General features: G+C 40.0%; 1 protein-coding gene across 2 annotated transcripts in view; it reads left to right on the top strand.

The window, feature by feature from the left end:
• Positions 1 to 25,737, top strand: part of parietopsin — a 416,841-nt gene that overhangs the window by 356,380 nt on the left and 34,724 nt on the right. Inside the window, exon 2 of one of the 2 annotated variants that reach the window (XR_007440928.1) lies at positions 16,046 to 16,069. The exons of the other annotated variant lie outside the window; for it this stretch is intronic. The gene's annotated coding sequence lies outside the window, so the exon portion shown is untranslated. Of the gene's footprint in view, positions 1 to 16,045; positions 16,070 to 25,737 lie in introns of those variants that run through there. 2 annotated transcript variants of the gene reach the window in all.

Raw genomic sequence — 25,737 nt, 5'->3', positions numbered from 1 at the left:
CTCTCTCTCTCTCTCTCTCTCTCTCTCTCTCTCTCTCAGAGTGCAGGTATGGGTGTATTGTTCTCAGTGTATAAACTCTCATTCCGCTCTGATGTCTCTGATGCAAAACTTCCTTCATTCCTGCAGTCAGTAACAAATTCCACACACTCTACAAACTCCACACACTCTGCACACTCTACACACTCTGCACACACTACACACTCTGCACACTCTACACACTTCGCACACTCTACACACCCCACACACTTTACATATTCTACACAATCTACATACTCCACACACTCCGCACACTCTACACATTCTACACACTCAACATTCTCCACACAGTCTACACATTCTGCTCACTCTACATACTCCACACACTCTGCATGTTCTGCACACTCTACATAATCTACACACTCTACATAATCTACAAACTCCAAACACACTACACACTATGCACACTCTACAAGCTCTGCACACTCAACATTCTCCACACAGTCTACACATTCTACAAACTCAACATTCTCCACACAGTCTACACAGTCTGCTCACTCTACATACTCCACACACTCTGCATGTTCTGCACACTCCACACACTCTAGACACTCTACATAATCTACAAACTCCAAACACACTACACACTATGCACACTCTACAAGCTCTGCACACTCAACATTCTCCACACAGTCTACACATTCTTCTCACTCTACACACTCTACATACTCCACACACTCTACACATTCTGCACACTCTACACACTCTACACACTCAACAAAGTAAAGTGATTCAGATGTACAGTACAGAGTTATATTGCTGTTCATATAAACTTCAGGATTAAGTTCTGACTTCTCTTTTAAGTCCAAACAGAGCAGCAATATCATCCTCCTCAGAGCCTCCTCTCATGTATCCAGGTGTGATCTGATTGGCTGAGCTGCTGGAAGCTGTTGGTGTAAAATGCTGGATATGTAATGGCATATTAAAGCTCTGAAGTCCTTTTTGAAGAGACCTGAGATCTTCTCAGCTGCAGCTCAGTGATGATGTTTGCTATTAGACTATATCCAAACAGAAGAGCGAGACGGGGCTGCTAGAGAGGGGGTTTCTGATTAAGTGGTCAGTGGGTTTCAAGTGCAGATGATCAGTTGAAATCTCAGTAAATCTGCGTTTTTGGTTCTGTTTGTCCTCTGAGAGAGAGAGAACGCCCGTCGCTGTCAAAACACTAATTACAGGCGTGCTGCCGTTTTCATTCGGAACAGAGTTCACAGCGTTCCCGCCGTAATTATTTCTCCCTGCGCCGCCGAGCCGCTCGTTACCTGGGAATTCTCTTACCGGCTGAAGGTTGAGTTTGCGTCAGAAGCGCAGAGTACAAAAGGCGGCAGATCTGAAGTCTGGGCTTTAAACCGAGCCGCCACCGCCGCGGGTCATTATCGCCCTAATTAAACTGGGAAAAACACTGCCGTTCCGAGATTCCGGATTCTGATGTGCGTTGGAAAGGTTTATCTTTATCTGTTTGTTTATTTATTTGTTTATTTGTTTATTTATTTATCCTGCCTGTGTGTGCATTGTCTTTGTGTGTGTGTGTAATGTCAGTGTCATGTTCAGGGTCTTTTCGCAAAAGTCACTTTAAAGCGCCGCCACGGGGCTTCCTTACTACTAAAGAGCCGTCACACATTCACTTTAATTACATCTACACACACTGCCTCTCTCAATGTCACACACACACACACACACACACACTCTCACACAAGTGACTCTTTCCTCTGTTTATAGTCAACATCCTACACTCTTCTTCTTATTCATTTCCTTTTTGTTATAATGTTTGCCTCTGGCTGTCTGTCTCTCTCTCTCTGTCTGCCAAAGTTTATTTTTTTGCATCATGCTACTTGAACCAATCAGCAGCAGAGAAGAGCATGCTAACCATAACCATACACAAATTTATTCACACACATACCAATCTACACAAATTCATACCCAATCCAATCCATAAGCATGCTTGTGCTTGACCGAGTCATACTCATTTATGTGTATGCCAACGCATCCACTTATACCCATTAATATTGTATATTATACTCAAATACTCTTAAACCTCTCTATAAACATCCTTAACAATCCATAACTGTACAAGTCCATACTCATACCAATCCATAACCATATCCATTCATACCCTTACCAATCCATAACTGTACACATCCATACTCATACCAATCTTTTAACATACTAACCCCCACCCTTACCAATCTATAACTATACACATCTATACTCATACCAATCCATAATCATGCTCATTCATACACCTACCAATCCATAACCATACCCATTCATACCCATACCAGTTTACACCCCTAACATTCTATAACTGTACACATCTATACTCATAGCAACCTATAACCATACCCATTTTAACCCACATCAATTTACACCACTAACATTCTATAACTGTACACATACATACCCATACCCATCCATAAACATACTAATTCCCACCCTTACCAATCCATAACTGTACGCATCCATACACATACCCATCCATAACTATAAACATCTATACTCATACCCATCCATAAACATACTAATTCCCACCCTTACCAATCCATAACTGTACGCATCCATACACATACCCATCCATAACTATACACATCTATACTCATACCCATCCATACACATACTAATTTCCACCCTTACCAATCCATAACTGTACACATCCATACCCATACCAATCCATAACTATACACATCTATACCCATACCAATCCATAACTGTACACATCCATACCCATACCCATCCATAAACATACTAATTCCCACCCTTACCAATCCATAACTGTACACATCCATACTCATACCCATCCATAAACATACTAATTCCCACCTTTACCAATCCATAACTGTACACATCCATACTCATACCCATCCATAAACATACTAATTCCCACCCTTACCAATCCATAACTGTAAACATCCATACCCATACCAATCCATAACTGTACACATCCATACTCATACCCATCCATAAACATACTAATTCCCACCCTTACCAATCCATAACTGTAAACATCCATACCCATACCAATCCATAACTGTACACCTCCATACTCATACCCATCCATAAACATACTAATTCCCACCCTTACCAATCCATAACTGTAAACATCCATACCCATACCAATCCATAACTGTACACATCCATACTCATACCCATCCATAAACATACTAATTCCCACCCTTACCAATCCATAACTGTACACATCCATACTCATACCAATTCACGCCCTTACCAGTCTATAACTATACTAATCCATACTCATACCAATCCATAACCATACCCATTTATAACCCATACCAATTTACACCCTTACCTATCCAAAACTATTTTCATTCATACATGTACCTATCCATAACCATGCTCATTCATACCAATTCACAACCCTACCTATCTATAACTATATTCATCCAAATTAATCCAATCTACACCCATAGCATTCCCTACTTATACTAATCGATACCCACACCAATCCATACTTATATCAATTCATAATCATACCCATTCATACCCTAGCTGCTGTAGATAGACAGTGTGCTCTTTTGTACTGATGCTCCAGTTTTAATGGAGAACACTGGATCTGTGAGCTCGCCTTCTAAAAGCAAGTACTGATCCACTGATCTCTAAAACCAAACAGCATCACTTCAGGACCAACTCACACCCCCACCACCACCACCCGCACCTCTACCCTCCACCTCCCCTCAGCCTCCACTCCCCCCGACCCACCACCAGCACCTCTACCCTCTACCTCCACCTCCACTCGGCATGATGGACAGTGTGAGAGAGAACATACCTCTGTAGAAGGAAATGAATGAATGGAGACAGACGTCTGTCTGCAGGGAGCAGACTGTTCCGTACTTTCTGAAAGATCACGGTGGAAGCGAGCGCCGCGTTCATCTCAACCAAAAACAAAATCACTTAATGTCAAAGGACAGAACACTGAGCTCTCCCATCAGCACCAGAAAAATCACCTCATCAATAACTTTAAACTGCGGAATATCAAATATGATCAAAAAACCCATCAAACGCTGGAGTCGCTCCCCAGCAACAGCAGCCTGAGTCTACTGGAGCTCAGCAGAGACGCCGTCAGTAAAACGCTCATACCGTTCCTGTACCCAGAGAAAAATGCTGATGTGGTGCCAGCCTGTGCCACATTCAGCACTTATTAGTGCCCCTCAGGATCCACAGACTGACGGACAGGAGCAGGGTCAGATACCAGTCTTGGAAAGTTTACAATAAACTTTGTAGATGCCATGGGGACATTTCCACATTACTACCATATATACCCACATTCCTACTTTATACACACCCACATTACTGCTTTATACACACCCACATTACTGCTTTATAAACACCCACATTACTGATTTATATATATACCCAAATTACTGCTTTATATACAAAAAAATAAAAATAAGTGACCACCTAAAATGATGCGTTTCTTTGATTTTACCAAATTGTAAACCTTTGGAATATAATCAAGAAGAAGATGGATGATCATAAGTTATCAAACCAAGCTGAAAAACTGCTTGAATTGTTGCACCAGGAGTGGCATAAAGTTATCCAAAAGCAGTGTGTAAGAGTAGTGGAGGAGAATAAGCCAAGATGCATAAAAACTGTGAATAAAAAACAGGGTTATTACACCAAATATTGATTTCTGTACTCCTAAAACTTTTTGAATATGCACTCTGCTTTTTTGTTATTTCAGCCATTTCTCATTTTCTGCAAATAAATGCTCTAAATAACAATATTTTTATTTGAAATTCGGGAAAAATTAATGAAGTTTTTAGAATAAAACAACAATGTTTATTTTACTCAAACATATACCTATAAATAGCAAAATCAAAGAAACTGATTCAGAAACTAAAGTGATCTCTTAATTTTCTTTAGAACTGTATGTATGCCCATACTATAGTTTTATATTCCCACACTACAGATACTGTTTATGCCCTCATATTAAATGACCTCATTACAGACATATATACCCACATTACAGTCAAACATACAGTATATACTCACATTACTGCCATATTGCGTAGACCAGGGGTCACCAACCTTTTTGAACCTGAGAGCTACTTCTTGGGTACCAATTAATGCGAAGGGCTACCAGTTTGATACACACTCGTGAAATTACAAATTTTCTCAATTTACCTTTAATTATATGTTATTATTAATAATTAATGACATTCATCTATGTGAAGACACAGATATCAATAGGCAACACTATTATTATAAATCTCTGCAAGTGTTTACATTTTATATTATATTTTAATATAATATTACATATTATATTACATTATATTGTATAATAATATATAAACTATAGGCTATCTCTAAGCTAATATTAATGTAATATAATCTAAAATTACATCAATGCAACTGTGATTTAAAAAAAAAAAGAATAGCAACAAAAATGCTATTTTTAGACCAGGCCTGCGGGCTACTCATAAGGTCCTTGCGGGCTACCTGGTGCCCGCGGGCACCATGTTGGTGACCCCTGGCGTAGACTCATTGATGCTTGTACATAGACCCAATCTGACAAACTGACTCCTCCATGAGCTTTAGTCCTGGATCTGACCCGTTTTGGATCCAGCGCAGTGATAATGCCACTGCTGGCAGGGCTGCTGGCAGAGTGTGTGAGAGTTTTAGGCATAAACAGCTTTAAATATCACTCTGGACCCTCACCAAGTCGTACATCAAGTTAATTTGAGATATTCTTTTCATGGGTGTCTCGCTTAAAAGCAGAAGCGCTAATGGATTTCGCACCAGTGACACGTCGCGTTTTTATCACGCGCTAACAATATGAGTTTCCCAGCAGGGAGTGTTTTAAAAAATCATTATAAATGCGTGTTTTTAAGCATGATTATGATTAAAGACTAAACTCCTTCATTAGACGAGGCGCTGGAGACGGAGACGGTGGCATTAATGCGATAATTCTGATTTGTTTATTTTATCCGCCGCCAAAACGTCCATCAGCGAAGCGTCCAGTCGAAGTAAAGGACAGCGGCGTGGGTCTTCCTCTGAGAGAGAGCGAGGCCACCGCTCCCAGTCTGCTGGGACCAACGCCAGGACTTTAATTAAAGCTCGTCGTCGAGATGACCGTAAAAGGCTCTGTTTAAAGGCTTCTCTCTCAGACTGACCCGACCTTTCTCTCTCAACACCACAACTTCCTGTGTCCTTCCCTCCACTCAGAACAGGCCATTCAATCTCCAACTTCTCCAGCTTTTATTAATAATCTCTCTCAATCCCTCTCACCAGGCTCCGCCCACTAATGCAGCATTATGTATCACTGTAGAGTGACTGGTCAACCTTTGTAGAACACTGTTACAAATCCCATTCAGTGCTAATGAGAGACTGTAGCTCCGCCTCCTTACTGTATAATATCACAATACCTACATTTATAGAGTTATTAATATATGCTCCGGAAAAAAAAGAGGCCACTGATGAGTTTTGTTTGATTTTACCAAATTGAAAACCTCTGGAATATAATCAAGAGGAAGATGGATGATCACAAGCCATCGAACCAAGCTGAACTGCTTGAACTTTTGCACCAGGAGTGGCATAAAGTTATCCAAAAGCAGCGTGTAAGACTGGTGGAGGAGAACATGCCAAGATGCATGAAAACTGTGATTAAAAACCAGGGTTATTACAACAAAATATTGATTTCTGAAAGGAAAAACGTTGTCTGTAGTTTAAACATTTTATTTTACTCAAACCTATAGATAGCAAAATCTAAGAAACTGATTCAGAAACTGAAGTGGTCGCTTCATTTGTTCCACAGCTATATATTCACCCTAATTGGAGGCTGTAGCTCTGTGTCCTCAGTGTATAATACCACAATACCTACATTTATAGATTTATTAATATATACTTAGGCTAATGAGAGGCTGTAGCTCTGCCTCGTCAGTGTAAAACATCACAATACCTTCATTTATAGTGTTATTAATATATATATATATATATTCATCCTAATGAGGGAATGTGAGACGCTGTGGGAGGTTATTAGCTGTGCTTTAATGGACTGCATTCTCATAAAGCTGCTTTTTTTTCTGCTCCTTTCTTTCCTGTTTGTTTAGGTTAAAAACGTTGATGCTCCCATGAAACAACAGCACACACACACACACACACCTCAGAGTGGGGATCACGAAGGCCCACACGTCAGCGGGACCAACAGGCTTAGCAGCAGCACAAAGCCAGGCGGATCTGTGTGAGCGGATCGGGACCGAGGCGTGCGATTGTTATTCTTTCACGGCCGTTTCCGTTAATACGGCCGTGTCGGGTATAAAACCGCACTGATACTCTGTGATGCTTCAATCTGGAGAGTCACCTGCACTGATCCTGGAATTTAAGACTTGATTGTGAAGTAATGGGGATGTCAATCACGCTGCATTTCACAGAGGTGGGTAGTAACATGCTATGTTTACTACATTTACTTAAGTAACTTTTAAACAAATTAAACAAACTGGTACCACTTTAAAATAAGACTACCTTTATAAAGAGCTTATAAATAGTTTACAATTAGTTTATTAATGGTTACTTATTAGGTTGTAAATGCCTTAAAAAACATTAATAATCTGTTATAACTGATTATTAATGATTTTTAAGGCCTTTACAACCTAATAAGTAACCATTAATAAACTAATTGTAAACTTGTAAACTAATAAACTAGTAACCATTAATAAACTTATTGTAAAAAAAAAAAAAAAAAAGCATTTTTACTTGATTACAATTATGATGTAAAAAATGTAGTTTTACTCCGTTATATTCATTTTCCTTCCTCCAGTTACATTATTAGTAAGTCATTTTTTATTCAATGCGCATTTTTACTGTTGCTTAATTCATTATGCATCTTGAATAGCAAAACAAGCTTGTCTAACAACCTAAGTCTGTTTACCAAACAAAAGCTGATGACATGACTCTCCAAACCACCACTAAATTATGGAAACTTCACACTAGACCTCAAGCAGCTTGGACTGTGTGCCTCCAGACCCTTGATTTTAACCCTTGATTTCAAGTACTATTAACAGTACTTTTACTTTAGTTCTGTTTTTGGCCACTCTACCCATCTCTACAATCTTCAAGACATTTCTTAAAACACCAGACATTGTATAACAGGAGTCCCGCAGTGTTCTGGAGTTTAAAAGCGGTTCTAGAAATCTGATCTTACTGTGTGATGAGCTGGTTGATGTTGGGGCACGTCTCGCTCTGTCTTTCTCTCTTTAATTTAAGATTGTTTCTTTCTCTTGCTTTAGCTCGTACCCTCCAGCCTGCCCCGGTGTTTGGACGCTCTCAGAATGAGAGAAGTCAGCTCAGACTGCGTGAAATGAAAGGAAGGAATAAGCTGATGCTGAAGAAGGACGACAGAGCTGTTCTGCATGATGAAGAGAGAGAGAGAGAGAGAGAGAGAGATATCGGCTCAAGCGTACGCCTTTACTCATCTGTTCAGAACAAGGTCTATGTTCAGTTTAAGCTTCAGTTACAAACTCAAATTCTCAATCAAATCCATTTTACAGCAGTGTTCCAATATCTAGTGTAAACTTCCCCAGATTAGTAGTGCTGCGTAATAAACAACCAACCTTAATTTCAGAGAAAACTAAGTACTGAATGTTAGTCAATGCAGAGTGTTAGCTTATACTGAATATTAGACAATACTGAATGTTATTCTATACTGAATGTTAGTCAGTACTGAATGTTAGTCAATGCAGAGTGTTAGCTTATACTGAATATTAGACAATACTGAATGTTATTCTATACTGAATGTTAGTCAGTACTGAATGTTAGTCAGTACTGAATGTTAGGCTATACTGAGATTAAGCCCATACTTAATATTAGTCTATACTGAATGTTAGTCAGTACTGAATGTTAGTCAGTACTGAATGTTAGGCTATACTGAGATTAAGCCCATACTTAATATTAGTCTATACTGAATGTTAGTCAGTACTGAATGTTAGTCAGTACTGAATGTTAGTCAGTACTGAATGTTAGGCTATACTGAGATTAAGCCCTTACTTAATATTAGTCTATGCTGAATGTTAGTCTATACTGAATGTCCTCCAATACTGAGTTTTAGCCCATACTGAATGTTAGTCAGTACTGAATGTTAGTCTATACTGAATGTTAGTCTATACAGAGTTTTAGTCTATACTGAGTTTTAGTCTATACTGAGTTTTAGTCTATACAGAGTTTTAGTCTATACTGAGTTTTAGTCTATACAGAGTTTTAGTCTATATTGAGTTTTAGTCTATACAGAGTTTTAGTCTACACTGAGTTTTAGTCTATACTGAATGTTAGCCAATACTGACTTTTTGCCCATACTGAATGTTAGCCAGTACTCAATGTTAGTCTATACTGAGAGTTAGTCTATACTGTGTGTTAGCGTATACTAAGTGCTAGTCTATACTGACTGTTAGTCTATACTGACTGTTAGCCTATACTGGGTGTTAGTCAATACTCGATGTTAGTCTATACTGACTGTTAGTCTATACTGACTGTTAGTCTATACTGGGTGTTAGCCTGTACTAAGTGCTGACCTAAACTGAGTGCTAGCCTATACTGAATGTTATACTGGGTGCTAAGTCTTGTTTATATTTCTGCTTTGAGCCAATACAAAGTCTACGTTGTGGTCTGTATGATCGTCCTACATCGTTATGAGCATTTATACATGTGTGTTTGTGTATCTGCATTGGGAGGAATATTTTATACATGAAAATAAAACTAAGCAGACCAATCACAGCTGCTGCTGTCTGCAACACATGAAGAGTAGTTACATTTATGGAGGGGTCATGTCAGCCTTTACTGAGTATTAGCATGTAGCAAATGTTAGTCTGTGCTGAGTATTAGCATATACTGAGTGTTAGTGAGTACTGCACACTAACGCAGCATTAGTCTAGAGTTGAACGTTGCAGAATGTGTTTGGTCGCAGCGCTGTTGATAAACTGAGCTGTACAGTGTGTTCTCAGCCGGCGCTGCACTAATCTAACACCCATCACCGCACGATATATGAGGGGTCGGGCCCCAACGCATGAGGGGGCTGCCACTCGGTGAATGTGTGTATCTATTCTACTGACAGTTTTACAGCATCCAAATTCACTTAGTACTAAATTACCTCCCTCAGACAACACCCAGCATACTGGGGACCTCCCCGTCTCTCGGCGGAAGAACACATCAAATTTAGGGCTTAATTTCAGTAATATGACGCTGAGGCGGTGATGGTTTCGAGCTGCTGGCCGGGATTGAGTTAAGGGTGAGTAAGGCCACTGCGTCACACTGCACTTTATTACCCAGCAGCCTCGTATATATCAATACAGCCTGCTTCTCATGCAAATGGCCGAACAGTCAATACTGCTGTGCTTGCTTTAAATCTCCCCACAGTGAGGGAACTGGAAGCGACTGAAATACAAATCACACAACACTAATGAAAACGAGCTGCAAACACAAGCCTTCCCCGTGTTAGCGTCCGATTATTTTTCTTCTTAAGCTCAAGGTATTGATTTTGAAACAAAGCACACAGTTCCTCTCACCTTCTAGACTCTACACTCTAACTGACCCAAACTACTGGAATCTACACGCTAAATACTCTAAACTGCTAAATTCTACACTCTTACTGATCCAAACTGCTGGAATCTACACTCCAAACTATCCAAATTGCTGGATTCTACACTCTAAACACTCTAACTGACCCAAACTGCTGGACTTTACACTTTTAACAATCCAAACTGTTGGACTCTACACTGTAACTGACCCAAGCTACTGCACTCTACACTTTAAACAATCCAAACTGCTGGACTCTACATTCTAAACAATCCAAACTGCTGGACTTTATACTCTAATCAATCCAAACTGCTGGACTCTACATTCTAAACAATCCAAACTGCTGGACTCTACATTCTAAACAATCCAAACTGCTGGAGTTTACACTCTAATCAATCCAAACTGCTGGACTCTACACTCTAAACTCTCCAAACTGCTGGACTTTACACTCTAAACACTCCAATCTGCTGGACTCTACACTCTAAATTCCAAACTACTGGACTCTTCACTCTAAACAATCCAAATTGCTGGACTCTACACTCTAAACAATCCAAATTGCTGGACTCTACACTCTAACTGATCCAAACTGCTAAACTCTACACTTTAACTGACCCAAACTGCTGAATTCTAAACTCTAAACAATCCAAACTACTAAACTCTAAACAATCTAAACTGCTGAACTCTACACTCTAACTGATACAAAAATGCTGGACTCTACAATCTAAACAATCCAAACTGCTGGTTTCTACACTTCAAACAATCTAAACTGCTGGATTTAATACTTTTAGCTGCTGGACTCTACACTGTTACCTTAAAAGACTTGCGTATGAAGTGAGTACACAAGTCTCAGAGAGTGGTGTGTGGGGGTCAGCTGGCCTTTGCTACTGAATCTCCAATAATGAAAATAATAATAACAATAATGAAATTCTGTGTGGATATAAATCTGATGGAGGGTGGTCTGGGTTTAGCAGACAGATGGTGTAATATTAATCTATGGCAGATCTCTGCTGCTGTAATTTCCCAAAGGGAGCAAATATTATTCCTTTCATCTTCAGGCCACAGATATACCGTACAATATGATTATATACCAACAGTGCCATCATTATTAACCCTTCACCTCTACACCCTTACACTTCTACATCAATACACTCCTACACCCATACACCTCTAAAATACTACAGCCCTACACCACTACAACCCTACACCCATACACCTCTATACCCTTACACTCCTACACCTTTACACCCCTACACTCCTATACCAATACACTACCACTCCCATAGACCCCTACAATACTACAACCCTACACCACTACAACCCTACACCCCATACACTCCAACACCCTTACACTATTACACCTTTACACCCCTACACTCCTATACCAATACACTACCACTCCCATAGACCCCTGCAATACTACAACCCTACACCACTACAACCCTACACCCCTACACTCCAACACCCTTACACTATTACACCTTTACACCCCTACACTCCTATACCAATACACTACCACTCCCATAGACCCCTACAATACTACAACCCTACACCACTACAACCCTACACCTGCACACTCCTACAGTCCAACACACCTACACCAGTACACCCCTACACTCCTATACCCCTCCACTCTTACATTTCCACAGTTTTACACCCCCACACTTCTACATCTCTACACTCCGTCACTACTACAACCCTACACTCCTCCACTACTACCCCCTTTTTTCTCCTACACCCCTACACATCTACACTCATACACCTCTACTCTTCTCAACCCCACATCACTACACCACTATGCTCCTCCACTACTACACCCCTACACTACTTCACACTCCTTACACTGCTACACTCCTACACTCCTAAATTTCTACACTCCTACACCCCTACACTCGCCCACCTTCAAACACTCTCTCTCTTGCATATCTGAGGAATGTTCTGCCACACTGTGAGCCTGACAAATTGTGTGTTTATATGTTTGTGTATATTTGTGTGTGTGTGTGTGTGCTGGAGCTACACAGTCTGAGGGCATCTTGAGCTGGAATACGTCATGCCACTCCTGACCACAATGAATCAGCGCTGGATGGATGGAAGTGCCAGAAATCGCTGACATTATGAAGCATGACACGCTGCTGGCGAGTAAATCTCACCAGCTCCAAAATAAATGACCTCGTAGCATAAGCAGAACAACCTGCTACCTTTAACTCTCTCTCTCCTACTCTCTCTCTCTCTCTTTCCCTCACTCTTGCTCTAAGCAACTATGATCATAAACTACAGTATATATGTTCCTAGTTGCTTAAATATATATTTATAAGTTGTGGTATGATTAGATGCTTGATTATACCACAAAAGGTGAAACAACACAAGCTTCACAAGCTTCTTTTAGTTGAAGAATCATAATCTGTTTTTCATGAGCATTTCCCATCCAAATCATGATTATTTGGATGTTTGCTGATATCTATATAATTTAAATCAGACAACTCTAATGGCCACTCCAGAATCTTCCAGGACTTCTTCTGAAACCAAATGTTGTTGGACTTCATGGTATGCTGAAGTTGCCCTGTTGGAAGATCCGGTAATGACAAAGCTTTGCCTTTGTCACAGAAGATGGGATGGTTTATCCTAGTGATACTGGATTGAATCCATCTAGTTGTCTACAAGCTGCAGGTTGCCAGTGCCAGAGGAAGCAAAGCAGCCCCAGGGCATCACCAAGCTGTCGCCATGCTTCACGGTATGCAGGGTGATCTTATCAGAGTACACTTCAAACCTCTGCCTCTAGACTGTTCTGGTACTTTTGGGGTCAGTAGAGCTGCACAAGCATGGACACCTCCAGCTTTTAGTATGTACAGTTCTCTCCAAAAGTACTGGAACAGTGAAGCCAATCACTTTATTTCTGCTGTAGACTGAAATGTCTACCTTCAGTTTCAGATTTGAGTTTTCCTGTGCAGACGGAGCATTTTTAGTTAGAGGAGTAAGCTATGGGCAATTGTGAAGCTAAAAGAAAATGGAAAATCAATCAGAGCCATTTCCTAAATATTTGTCATAGCCAGTACAACTGTTTGAAATGTCCTGAAGAAGAAAGTCATCACTGGTGTACTACTTAACAGAGGTCATACAGGTATAGCAAGGAACACAAAAGCAGTTGATGGCCAAAACATTGTGAGAGCTGTAAAGAAAAAAATCGAAGGCATGTTTTAGTGACATCAACCACAACCTCAAGTTGGCACGGGTAAATGTGCCACAATCTACTGATCACAAAAGTGGTCATGAACAAGAGTGCAGAGCATTTCCAGCTCATCTTTGAAACATAGTGGCTTGGGCTTAAATGGCTTGTTCTGATATGGGCTTATTAATCTTTATTTATGTACAGTTAGGTCTACAGAAAAAACTTTGCATGGCAATTTGACAAAAGATCCAAACAAACTGCCAGGGAGATCATTTATCATGAAGCAAGATAATGACCCAAAACACTCTAAACACTAAAACTATAAAGGAGTTCCTCAGATAGCAAGAAGTGGAAGGTTTTAGACTGAACTAGTCAATCTCCAAACTTGAACCCTGTAAAGCAGGAACTCTACCTGCTCAAGAGAAGAGGGAGTAACCCCTAAAACAAACACCAACTGAAAAGGCGGCAGTGAAAGCCTTTAATTTTATCTGTTGATCTGTTCCTTTTGTGCATAAGATAAATGGGTGGGTTCCAGAGACTGTAAAAAAAGATGGACGCAGTGTCGCCGTTCCCATTCATTCAATGAAAATGAAGCCAAAATCTTCCGCCATGTTGGCGATCCTGACACCCGATTCTGCGCAGTAGAGACCAGAGGAGGGAGAAAGACTGTGGAGAGACCGCCTACTCATTTAAATAACCCCGCCCCTGAAGGCTGCCTCGCGGTCACAGACTGCAGAGCGGGGAGGAGCGGGCTGACGGTCTGTTATTGGTCCCGCTCATAAGCAGCCCTTTTACAATAACCACACCTTTTTTGAATAGAGCTGAATAACATTTTAAAAAACAAATTCTGTGGGGATATATAAATTTGACGATATAAGCAGAGGTTACACTAGCTGTTGCATTTAAATAATGGAGGTAGAATTACAGTATATTAGAAAAAAATGTGATTGAAAGTTGTCTGTTTTGCCATTGAAACCTATGGGGATGGGTGGGGTTACACAGCTTTCTGAAACCGAACAGCAGGGGGCGCCCGACCTGTGGTGGCTTCACTTTTGAGAGACGATGCTCTGTCCAGCTATACACAGTCTATGGTGGGTTCAAACGTGAGGTGTTATCTTCTAAATTGTGTAATAGATCCAGGTGGAAATATATGGAAATAAAGGGATTTGTCTCACTGTTTCAATACTTTTGGAGGGTCTGTACCTTGCTGTCCAAACCTTGCAGTTACTTTTGTGTTTTTGGACCACCTGCCTCCTCATTTTTCTGGTGGCAGCTGGTGATAGCCCCCTATTTCTGCCAAGCCCAGTAGTGCAGTCCATGGTGCTTTACCTGAACTTGTGAACTTTGCTTCCAACTGGTTCTGGAGAAACATTCAGAGATTGTATTTGATCTTTTGTGTCTGTTTCCTTGTTGGTGAAGTCTGTGAACTCATGTCTGAACTGAACTTTGGACACTCTCCTATTCTATTCTAGCCATATCTCTAAAAAGCAATCAAACATCACAGTCAACCATCTCCCACTAGCTTGTCCAGATATTTGATATGTTTTATCTCAAGCACACCTGATGAACTAGAATTCATTGATTTCTCACCTGATCAGTAGATGTCTTCTCTTATGAGGGAATCAATTCAGGGGTTGGATACTGTAATTATAAGACTACAGGAGTCATTAAAAGAGGTACAGCTGATCTGAGTACAGTCCGACGCTCTGTCTGATCAGGATGCTGAAAGCTGTCCTCGCTGGAGCAGATCGATGGAGGGTTGTGGAGGTACAGCAGAAACTCTGACCTTTCTCCACCTCACACTGCTGTCTGAGACGCTTCATCTGAACCATCCACAGCATATATAAATATACATCCAAAAGTATGTGGACACAGTCTTCTCCTGTGTTTCTACTGAAATCAAGCATTTTACAGTGGCTGGAACATTGCTGTCAGGGGGATTTGATTGCATTTAGCTCATCTCAAGATTGAGATCAGATAAATAGATACAGCAAACACAAATTTAGCAGCTCAAAAATGTTTATAACATCCTAATAATCCTAATACAGCTCTGGAAAAAATAAGAGACCACTTAAAAATTATGAGTTTCTTTGATTATACCAAATTGAAAACCTCTTGAATATAATCAAGAGAAACATGAATGATCACAAGCCATCAATTCAAGCTGAACTGCTTGAACTTTTTCACCAGGAGTGGCATAAAGTTATCCAAAAGCAGTGTGTAAGACTGGTGGAGGAGAACATGCCAAGATGCAGGAAAACTGTGATTAAAAACCAGGGTTATTCCACCAAATATTGATTTCTGAACTCTAAAAACTTCTTTGCATTATTTGAGGTCTGAAAGCTCTGCATCTTTTTTGTTATTTCAGCCATTTCTCATTGTCTGCAAATAAATGCTCTAAATGACATATTTTTTTTTTTTTGTAATTTGGAAGTGTCCGTAGTTTGTAGAATAAAACAACAATGTTCATTTTACCCAATCATATACCTATAAATAGCAGAGAAACTGATTCAGAAACTAAAGTGGTCTCTTCATTTTTTCCAGAGCTGTATAAGATCGACCAGATCTTCACTGACCTAGAAGACTTTATTGAGATTTGAACCCATAATCTTAGGTCTAATACTCCAGCTCATCCTGTCCAAAAGTATCGGATGGAGCTCCATCATTCCAGCTCCATAATTTACGAAAGGTAGCCCTAATTTATTGTTCCAACAGACAGTTCTGGTGAAAACAGGCGAGTTGAGGTGCACATTGAATTCTCGTGATTTGGGCAGCCGTGGTTTTTAGTTTTTTTGGATACAATCCGGGTTAGCACCCGAACATCCCTTTCAGAAAGCTTCCTCCGGCATCCACAGTTAATCCTGTTGGATGTGGTTGGTCCTTCTTGGTGGTATGCTGACATTACCCTGGATACCGTGGCTCTTGATGCATCACAAAGACTTGCTGTCTTGGTCACAGATGCGCCAGCAAGACGTGCACCAATAATTTGTCCTCTTTTGAACTCTGGTGTGTCACCAATAATGTTGTGTGAATTGCAATATTTTGAGCAGAACTGTGCTCTTACCCTGCTAATTGAACCTTCACATTCTGCTCTTACTGGTGCAATGTGCAATTAATGAAGATTGGCCACCAGGCTGCTCCAATTTAGCCATGAAACCCCCCACACTAAAATTACAGGTGTTTCAGTTTCAGTGTCCAACCCCTGTATATGTGCCCACAAATGTTCACCTAATTAACAATAGTATAATTGTGTAAAACAATTGAATAATGTTTGGAAATATCCAATTTTACATAAAACAGACTTAATTTATTTGAGTTTAAACTAATTGTGGGTTTGCAGTGTAGCTCATAACTGGCATTAGGAATGATGTTCTACTAGAAGGTGTTTTACTATAGAGATCATATTAGTCTATATCAGCAATAGAAAATAGAAATAGACCTTAAACCAGTAATAAAAGGCCAGTAGAAGGACTGTCCTGATACTTTAGGATGTGTGTGTGTGTTTATATTTAAAAATATCTTTTCTTACTGTGCATTACTTTGCGGACGATGTGAAAAGTGGTGACCACAGCAACCCGCTATCTCTCCATTCATCTTCTCCTCCTTCAGCGACCTCTTTTCTCCTCTCGCACCTAGCTCTTCTTCAGTTTCTCTCTTTCTCTCTCTCTCTCTCAGTTTGACCCTTGTGAGTGATTAAATAAGAGGTGTGTATGGGAGGACGAGGCCATGTGGAGAACAGGTGCAAGATTATTAACCTCTCAGCCAGAGTGTGTCTCTCTCTCCACAGGCCAGCAGAGAGGGGCGACCGAGACAGACAGAAACACAGCCGGAGGAGCAGCATTACACACACACACACACACACACACACACATACACAAATATGAAAGAAAAATTGTTCTATGTAGGAAGGAACCTTTCAACCCTTTAGCATTATTTTTGTATTTTTTGTTTGGTGCAGTAATAAATAAAAACCTCTATTAAAAAAAAAACAAAAAAGATTTTACTGATTTTAAGTTACATCATTCCGTTCATGAAATCTTTAAAATTATAATATGCAGGAAATTACATGTTAACCTTTGAAATTCCCATTGGAAACTATCAAAATGTGGAATTTTATTAAAGAATAAGAACTGGAAATGCATAACACTGCCAGACACACTGACCAATCATCAGGCTAGGTTAAGTTTATCACCTTCTTTTACAAGATACAGTGACTCAGATGTGCTTTTCAAAGCAGTCGAGCAGAAATTAAAGAGTAAAAATATACAGATCTGGAAAAAATTAAGAGACCACTTCAGTTTCTGAATCAGTTTGTCTGATTTTGCTATTTATAGGTATATGTTTGAGTAAAATGAACATTGTAGTTTTATTCTATAAACTACAGACAACATTTCTTCCCAATTCTAAATGAAAATATTGTCATTTAGAGCATTTATTTGCAGAAAATAAGAAACGTCTGAAATAACAAAAAAGATGCATAGTTTTCAGACCTCAAATAATGCAAAGAAAACAAGTTCATATTTATAAAGTTATAAGAGTTCAGAAATCAATATTTGTGCAATAACTCTGTTTTTTAATCACAGTTTTCATGCATCTTGGCATGTTCTCCTCCACCAGTCTTACACACCGATTTTGGATTACTTTTTGCCACTCCTGGTGCAGAAATTCAAGCAGTTCAGCTTGGTTTGAAGGCTTGTAACTATCCATCTTCCTCTTGATTATTTTCAGAGGTTTTTGATTTGGTAAAATCAAAGAAACTCATAATTTTTAAGTGGTCTATTATATTTTTCCAGAGCTGTGGAGCGTCCGTGTCTATGTTACCTTCTGGCTCTCTTAGGTTTTAGTTAGGCTGCTGTAGTCAACACATTACATTACATTACATTACATTACATTACATTACATTTGGCAGACGCTTTTGTCCAAAGCGACTTACAATAGTCAAGTACAATGTAAAATAAGTTTAAAGGTAAAACATCTTTGGATAGGGATAAAAGGAGGTCAAAGGGGAATAATAGGATAGAGGAGTGAAGGAGGGGAAGAAGGAAATGAGGTTAGAAGTAGTTAGTGTGTTAGAGGTGTTAAGAGAGTAAGTGCTCTTTGAAGAGCTCTGTCTTCAGGAGTTTCTTAAAGATAGCGAGAGATTCTCATGATCTGGAAGTGGAAGGTAGTTTGTTCCACCATTGGGGAACTCTGTATGAGAACAGTCTGGATTGCTTTGTGTGAATGTTTGGCAAACACACATCTACATTAGTTTTACAGATAGCAGGCAGTTGGTTGTATAACTTTTTTCTGCTGTGTTTCTGAATAACTTTGGATGATATGCACTCAGGAACTCAGATGGGGTTTTGTGCAGGTTCTGGAGTTCAGGATGATCTCGGATCTTCATTGCTCTGATCGGAGCCGGCTGGTGGCTCTGGGATCGCCTTTAATTACTGCAGTGTGTTCCTCAGGAGAAACAGACAGCCCACCACTGTACCTCACTCATACACACCTTTATTGGCTTTTAATGAGCGCATTAATATTCAGTTAGCCAGCACAGGGCACGGGGCTGGGGGGTTTGGGTTGAGATGGCATGATGTCATCAGGAGAATTACCCACCCCAACCCGAATCCTCACAGCGCGCAGTCGGTCAGTAATTAGTGAAATGAAGAAAAGAGAAATGAGTTACATCCAGAACTTTGCGCTGAATACTGGAGTATTTCACACTGGTACAGAGTCAGCAATAATCTATATTCAGTCAATTTTCAGTATTAGAGGCTATATATTTTGTTCTGTAATACCTATGTAATTACACATTACCACTGTGTGTTATTCCAAAGTAACTAATAATGACATATTTGCTGTTACACATGGATTACACTACTACAACTTGGTAGTTATACCTTTATAACAGCTTCATTTGAAGTTTATCTCATTAACTAAGAGAAAACACTCAAACAGTTCATAAAAATATGCATATCCACATATCCTGGTTAATACCAGTATATACTGTGAAAGCTATTGGTACAGACTTGTCTACACACATGAGTCCAAAAGGGAATTCATGCACATGTGTAATTAAACAAACTATACACTATAATCCAGCTGTAACATCAACAGGAAGCTTTGTATATGCTTGTAGACATTTTTGGGTTATTAATATGTAATTACACAGTTATTACAATGAGTTAAAAGAAAGTGGGGCTAAATTACTGTCAGTAATGTAGCATTGTATGAATTGTTCATTTTATATCTTATATTTCTGCTCTGAAAAAGCAATGGGGGATTCCATAGAACATATTAACTGTGTGCAACATAACTATCATTTCCCATGTGTGTTACATTTAGTAAATAACTGTACATTGTGTCTAAAAGCTGAAAAAATGTCTAAAGGTCTAAATGTCTAAAAAATGTGAAGGTATAATTAGCAGGGTAAGAGCACAGTTTTGCTGAAAATATTGCAATGCACACAACATTATGGGTGACATACCAGAGTTCAAAAGAGGACAAATTGTTGGTGCACGTCTTGCTGGTGCATCTGTGACCAAGACAGCAAGTCTTTGTGATGTATCAAGAGCCACAGTATCCAGGGTAATGTCAGCATACCACCAAGAAGAGCCAACCACATCCAACCGGATTAACTGTGGATGCAAGAGGAAGCTGTCTGAAAGGGATGTGCGGGTGCTAACCCGGATTGTATTCAAAAAACATAAAACCACGGGTTTTCAAATCACGGCAGAATTCAATGTTCACCTCAACTCTCCTGCTTCCACCAGAACTGTCCGTTGGGCCAGTAAATCATTGTGGTCTAAAACCTGGTGTTTCAGTTTCATTGTGCAACCCCTGTATATTAAAATTACACAAACAACTTTTTATTGAAATGTTTTATGTTTTTTTCCAAAAAACAACAAAAAAGTGTACATCTGTATGTGCATTGATTTATGGAATGCATTGAATTTCTGTTTTTTCCCTGTATTTTTTTGCAACATTTTCTGTATTAGAAAATTACTGGCAAATCTCACTGTCAAATTTAGTTTATAACTCCAAAAATTCTCTTTAATATAAATGTACAAAATCTGTAATTTTCTGAAAGTGGGGGTGTCAGAAAATGTCTGTAAAGATGGTGACTTATGGTTCTGAAACTTGTTCAGAAAAAAGAGTGATATTACTGATGTTTTTGAGAAATGTGCAGCTCAGCTCCAATTTCCAAATTCTTCCATTTTCAACAGGTCCCTCCTCCTCCTCCTCCTCCTCGCCCCCGTCCTCTTCATCATCATTACGGGCCGGGCAGGTGCGTCCCACCAGCTGCGCCCTCGGCGACCCCTCAGACACTCGCAGCATGTGGTGGCGCTGCGGTTCTGACCTGCTGTGAGGGGGCTAAAGGCTGCGAGTGCTGCTGATGGAGCAGGTGGAGGTGAGCGGTGGTCAGTGATGGTCAGCGATGTCAGCTGTGGTCAACAGAATGACCAGAAAGTTCTCCAGCTTTTGAGCTCCTGCAGATTTGGTAGCGTCTCGAATCGTCTACATGCATAGCGTGGGGTTAAAAACGAATATGTGTGTGTGTGTGTGAGGGGCAGGCCGCAGGTGTGTGTGCTGTCTAGGTGAGCGCTGATGTATGGGCAGAGCGCTGCTCAGGTGGGAGCTAATCAAGTGTCAAATGAGCCTGAGAGAAAAGCTCCAGCCCAACACGTCAAACCGCACAGCTGCGTCCGCCGCACACACACACACACACACACACACACACAAAAAAAAATACAACAAAAGCTGCTGGAAATATTGTTACGCAGCACGGCTCTACACGTCCTCCGTGTCCCAAGCCGAGCCGAAGCGAGATTCTGCTGAGATTTACACAGGAAAAAACTGAAAAATACAAACAGAAATCAGAACCGCCTCGTAAACAATGCCACAAATCAACCACACCATTAACTGTCCTTCAGAGGACGTTCAGGAGATAAAGGGAGATGGGTGGGTCGACCCGGGTGGTCCCGGATCCAAAACCAAACCTCTGGAGCAAAAAGTCTACATGCATCAGCGCGGCCAGCATCGACGCGGCAGAACTCCGTCCCTCAGCAACAATTTGCCTTAAAACAAGAACTTCTATGGGGTTGCTGTATAGGTGGTTGCTGTGGTATTCCAATGATATCACCAGGGATAACACATCAACCTAACAAAATAGAATTCTATGGGGCCTACACTTGGCTCTGTAAGTTGTTCCTATACATTTTCTGGGTGGTTGTTTTGGTTTTTCAATGATACCCTCTTGAATACCGTAGTAACCACCAATCACAGCTCAATAGCAGCAACTTGGGAAGCCACAGGAACCCCCACAACTACCACCGCTACCCCTATTCTACACTGTACAAACATTATTGGAGTAGTGGTCATTTGTCAGCACAGCAGTCGCACTGACACGGTAGTAGACCTGTAACCTACATCACCCAGCCTCTCTCTCTCTCTCTCTCTCTCTCTCTCACTCACACACACACACACACACACACATAGCAGCTAATTAAACCAAACCTTCGGAGAGCCGACAGTTAAAGATGGAAAGAGACAATTAAAAAGGGAGATGGGGCTGCCACACACACACACACACTCCACTAAAATCATCTCGACAGCTCAACCCAAGAAGGCAAGGCACACACAGCTGCGAGTGAATTTGGGAAATGTGTATAAGTTTGTGTGTTTGTGTGTGTGTGTGTGTGTGTGTGTGTGAGAGAGAGAGAGAGAGAGAGAGAGAGAGAGAGAGAGAGAGAGAGAGAAAGATAGTTTGTGTGCTAGTGTTGTGTGAGAGTGTGTGCGCACCTGGCGATCGATAGACTGCCCAGCAGGGTCACAGACATACATCCTGTTTTATTTATTTACTTATTCTTTATTTATTCATTGTTTATTCCTTCTCTTTGTTGTTTCTTTCAATGTAGTTTTCATTATCATTATATACAGAATACTAAATCTAAAATATATACAGAGTGTATCTACAACTTTAAAATTACGAGTTTCTTTGATTTTACCAAATTGAAAACCTCTGGAATATAATCAAGAGGAAAATGGATGATCACAAGCCATCAAACCAAACTGAACTGCTTAAATTTTTGCACCAGGAGTGGCATAAAGTTATCCAAAAGCAGCGTGTAAGACTGGTGGAGGAGAACATGCCAAGATGCATGAAAACTTATTAAAAACCAGGGTTATTCCACCAAATATTGATTTCTGAACTCTTCTGAAAACTTTTATGGATATGAACTTGTTTTCTTTGCTTTATTTAGGGTCTGAAAACTCATCTGCATCTTTGTTATTTCAGCCATTTCTCATTTTCTGCAAATAAATGCTCTAAATGACAATATTTTTATTTGGAATTTGAGAGAAATGTCTGTAGTTTATAAAATAAAACAACAATGTTCATTTTTCTCAAACATATACCTATAAATAGCAAAATCAGACTTTAAAAATATTAATTGTGTGCAACATTACTGGCATTTGTGTGTGTTCAATTCAGTAAATAAAGAAAAGTTTTGTTTAGACGTTGCAGAAAAAAAAAATATTTGTTTCTTTTTGTTTTTTATGTCATCTTTGTCTAGCAAACCCTTTTATCTCCTAGTTTGCCACTGCCATCTTTGTGTTACTCTGAAGGACTCATATTTCTGCTAAAAAATGGCTTTATAACATTTGTTGTCAAAAGCACAACATAAATAAATTTTATTGTTTTGTTGATGTTCTGTATATTGTATCAGAAAAATCTTCAAAATTACTTGAAATGCATCGTTTTAACTTCAATTTAAACAGCAGAATAATTCTGCCTCTCTATTACTTTCTGTCAAGGCTAAGGGCTCTCTGATTTAATAGACAAGCGAGAGAGAGAAAGAGAATGAGAGAGAAAAAGAGAGAGACAGAGAGAGAGAGAGAGAGAGAAAACAAGAAGCAAGAAAGAGATTTAAATGTAATGAAGATACTGGTTAAACTGGTTGTATTGTGAAAGGTACCCAGGAAAAATCACTCCAGTTTACTATTCAAATCTGATAATTTAATAATGAAAATTTGCATACTGAGTGAAGCACAGTGAAGAACATTTCCATCTGATTTCCCTCCTTTAGGATCAAATTCAGCCCTGCACTACTGATCACCACTTATCAATCTATCAACTTAATTCACTTTATTTGTTTAGAAATTAATTTTTCCTTTTTAAATCCTGAAGGGTTGAGGATTGAAGGTTGAGCTTCAACCGTTTGGATCATTGTCATGCTAAAAGACCCATCCACGACTTATCCTTAGTGTTCATCTCACCTGAAATTAAACTCTCCCGGACCTTCTCTGCATTATTTAAGTGTTTTATTGTCAAACTTCAAACTGGCACACTGTAAGCCCGGATAAGTTGAGTTTACTTAAAAAATTTGAGGAAACCGGTTGCCTTAAAAAAGTTAAGTAATGGGCAATGAAAACTTAAGTTAACATAACTTAAAACATCAAGTTAATACAACTAAATTGTAAGTTGATTTAACTCTTTTGTTTTTGTTACACCAATTCTTTTGCCCTACAATTCTACTTAGTATCTTGAGTTACAAGTAAACAAAAGTTTTGATTTCTTCTTACTTTCCTTTTTTATTAAACGTTACTTAAATATTTTTATAAATATTCATGGAAAAAACAGAGAAAAACTCGCGGAGCCGGCGGATGGAGCTCGCGGAGCTGGCGGGAGAAGCTCGCGGAGCTGGCGGGAGAAGCTCGCGGACCTGGCGGGAGAAGCTCGCGGAGCCAGTGGGAGAAGATCGCGGAGCCGGCGGATGGAGCTCGCGGAGCTGGCAGGAGAAGCTCGCGGAGCCGACGGGCTCGCGGAGCTTGCGAAGCCGACGGGCGAAGCTCGCAGAGCTCGCGGAGTCGATGGGAAATGGCAGAAAAAAAACTTTTTTTTTGCATTTAAACCTGCCCTTTTCCCAGCTTGCTGTTGGTGAGGCGGCGGGCGAAGCTTTGCGTCCTCCGTGCCTCTGCAGTCTAAACTGCAAGGCGGGAAAATGTGGGCAGCTCAGTGGACCAGTCACAGCTGCCGCTCTCCGTGTCGCTGAGCTTGCAAGCCTGCCCGCCGTCTCCGCGAGCTTCTCCCGCCGGCTCCGCGAGCTACGCCCGCCGGCTCCGCGAGCCTCGCCCGCCCGCTCCGCGAGCTTCTCCCATCGGCTCCGCGAGCTCCGCCCGCCCGCTCCGCGAGCTTCTCCCATCGGCTCCGCGAGCTACGCCCGCCGGCTCCGCGAGCTCCGCGGGCAGGCTCGCAGGCTCAGCTACACGGACAGCGGCAGAGCTTCGCCCGCCGCCTCACCAACAGCAAGCTGGGAAAAGGGCGGGTTTAAATGCAAAAAAAAGTTTTTTTTCTGTCAAATAACTTAAAAAGTTAAGTCAATCAGTGCAAAAACTTAAAATGTTTAGTTTATTAAACTAAAAACTATTAACACGTTTAAATACGTGCTGAAATGAGTACAATATACTTACATTTGACAGTAATGGACTAAAACTTAATAATTTATGTACATTGAATATACATTTTTAATTAGAAATAAAATCCGGGCTTACAGTGCAGTACATGAGCCTTAAGGCGAAGTTTGTTATGATTTTGTTATGATTTTCTTGGTGACTGTGCTCCCAGCTTCCTTGAGATCATTAATGACTTCCTTCCTCTTTCCTCAGAATTATACTTACTCTATACTCACTCTATACTTACAATCTGATCAACTGTTACCTTGAATTTCTTGTCCAAGGAGGTTGAGAGGTTTGAATGAAAGAGACTGAGTCTGTGACGGGGTTTTTTATACAAATATCGAGATGAGGTTTTTTTTTTTGTTTTTTACAGGGACGTGACTAATTTGTATATTTCATAAACTATGGGGAAATATGAAACATATAACATATATTAAAGTATTATATTAAAGTATTATATTATTATTTTAAAGTAATATATTAACATATATTAAAGTCATTTTGACATTTAAGTTTTTTTAACTTTTGACATTTTGAAAAAAAAAGAACGTATAATTGAATAATAGATTAATGCATATTGTGTATGG

This window comes from Astyanax mexicanus, chromosome 10, assembly GCF_023375975.1.
Source record: "Astyanax mexicanus isolate ESR-SI-001 chromosome 10, AstMex3_surface, whole genome shotgun sequence".
Lineage (NCBI taxonomy): Eukaryota > Metazoa > Chordata > Actinopteri > Characiformes > Acestrorhamphidae > Astyanax > Astyanax mexicanus.
The sequence above is the reverse complement of the archived record's forward strand: the minus strand, read 5'-3'. Positions and strand labels throughout refer to the sequence as shown.